Below are 2,817 nucleotides of genomic sequence, written 5' to 3'. Positions count from 1 at the left end.
GTGGCTGGTGATTTGTGTTTTAAATATTGTTATCTTTGTGGTTGTCTAAGTGGCCGGTGACTTGTGTCTTAAATATCATTATTTTTGTGGTTGCCTACGTGGCTGGTGATTTTTGTTTTAAATATTGTTATCTTTGTGGTTGCCTAAGTGGCTGATGATTTGTGTGATTATTTAAGTGAGTGGTGACATGTACATTTTGAGCATCATTATTATTTCATGACATATCATATGCATCTGTGTGGACGCCTGTGTGGATGGTTTAATTTTTTCCCATTGGTATGGGTGACTTATGTGTGGATGCATGTGTGGCTGGTTATATCCGGATCATATATATTTAGGAGCATGCATAACTTGCATACATTTTATTGTTATTTTTATTTTGATATAATTATTTGTTCTACGGTTGCTACTTGATTTATTTAGATATATTTTATGATTTTGATACCCCTTTGAGAACTATTAAAGAATCAATTTCTTTAAATCTTTTATTACGAAAAGATTTTATATTCATATTTTATGGTTGTTAATTTATTATTTGGTTTAATTTTTACTGTGGGATGAACTGACCCCTTACACCAACATTTAGGTACTAATGATCTCAAAGAGTTGCATGAATGATGTTTGATTGGTGCACGCGCGGGGGAAAATGAGACTTTTACTTAAAAATAATGTTTTGTATTACTAGAAAATTTGTGTTACATTGTAAAGTTATTTATTCGTCATCATTAACTTTTAATAGAAATGTGGAAGTGAGATTTCATTCGCTAGTAAATAATTGAATGTCATTAATTTCAGTCAACCTTGTTTATTTTGAATTTCACTTAAAGAGAATTTATTTTATTTTAGACCATAAATGAATGTCGATCTAACGATTGGAATATTAATTTTGCAAATGAATAAATAAATAATATTTTAGTAAGTTACACTACGTCCTTTTACAAAAAAAAAAAATCAAGTTATTTTCTTACGCATATCAATTTATTACATGATGAATTACTCATAAGAAGAAAAAAATTAGTTGTTTCTAAAAGAAAATAAATATTTTTAAGTAATATTTGGATAAAAATTTGGAGCGTTACAGTAGTCGATTAAATTTCAACAATGTAATTAAAGATATTTTAATATGATTTGAGAATGTGAATGTAGCGCCACAACTCCTACTCTTTTAAAAAATCTCTTAATTACACATCCAGAATAATTTATTTGTCAATTACAAGTAATGACAGCAACAAAATAAATAACACTTGCAGCCATACATAATCAAAAATTAGAATAAAAAATAAAAAGTATAGAGTTGTCTCATTTTTAAAGACTTCTAACCACTACAAACTCTATCCACTAAATAACCAACACTTAAAACACTTGAAATGCACAGTTTCATATTCACATAATCATATACATATTCACATCACTAATCAAAACGATTGGTGCCATGATTCTAAATTTATTTCACAAATCAAACATCAATTCTAAACACGTAACACATTTTGATAGAAATCCAATTACTTCAAATTTATTACATCTAATGTATTTTTTTCTTAATCTTTGTCACTTAACACAAATGGAAACTGAGATTATTCAAGTAACAGAGATAACACAAGTAATTCTTACTCAGAAGGTAGTATAACACGTTAACAACTCAAAATAAATCAAGTAGTGCATAAATCATTTTCGAGGTTAAACCATATTTTAAAAATTGATTTCTACACTTAAATTAATATAAAAAGTATCACTAATCATTTAGCGCTATAAAATATATTTTTTTGGTCGGAATTCAAAATATTTTTTTAAGTTACTTTTAAATAAATAAGATTCCTAAAATTACACTCGTATTTTAACCATCAAAAACCCATTTTTAAATATTCAAGTACTCTAAAAATTACTATTTTCATCCTATATTTTGAAAGAAAAATTAGGCCATATATATAAATAGATAGAAAAATTACAAGATGTCAAAACTTCTAAAATAGTTTCAAATTTTTTACTTATTTTTTCAAAATTATTACTACAATAAATCTTCTAGATTTTCTTAAAAACAAGACATAGTAAAACTTGGAGTAAATTTTTGGCCACTCTAAACTTTAAATAAAATAATCATAGATATTTGTTTTCCAATAAATCAACATGTACAATTTAATTCTTTAAAATAAATCAACACAATTTAATTCTTTAAAATAAATCAACAACAATTCAAACATAAAATTATTTTTGTTTTATAAATAAAATAAATTAATCACAATAGCAAGTATACATATAAAGAAAAATAATTACAATATCTATCAACATATAATCTAAAACACTTTTAATACAAAATTAATCCTTAAAAATCTTATTTAATTAATAGAATAGTTTATTATAAAATTCGAGATTTTACAAGTTATACTAGATTAATAACTTTTAAAAATTAAATAGTTGTCGAAATATATACTCCATCTTTTATCATCAAACAAAAATAAGTACAAAACATGAATGCAATAAGGCTGAACAACAAAAAGTTTCATTAATAAAGTAAAAGAGAAGTTTTACACATAACATAAAAAATAGAGAAAACAAAAGAATCTTAAGGGTTTGGGTTGGTCAACCTAACTAATAAGGCATAGGGTATTATGAATAGATTATTTATTTTTGGTCATTTGTTCATAGACGCTTTAGTCTTAGCTTCAAATCTTTCAAAGTCCACATTCTTCACAAGTTGAGAAAGGTCAAAGGTTGGTGCAGAGGAAGTGGAAAATGAACCTTTAGAGGCAAACACACCAGATCCTGATGCAACAGCAAATACTGGAACTTCTAGAAGAGGAATCTCCACTTCAGGAATGC

The sequence above is a fragment of the Cicer arietinum genome, chromosome 7 (genome assembly GCF_000331145.2).
Source record: "Cicer arietinum cultivar CDC Frontier isolate Library 1 chromosome 7, Cicar.CDCFrontier_v2.0, whole genome shotgun sequence".
NCBI classification, from domain to species: Eukaryota; Viridiplantae; Streptophyta; class Magnoliopsida; order Fabales; family Fabaceae; genus Cicer; species Cicer arietinum.
The sequence above is the reverse complement of the archived record's forward strand: the minus strand, read 5'-3'. Positions refer to the sequence as shown.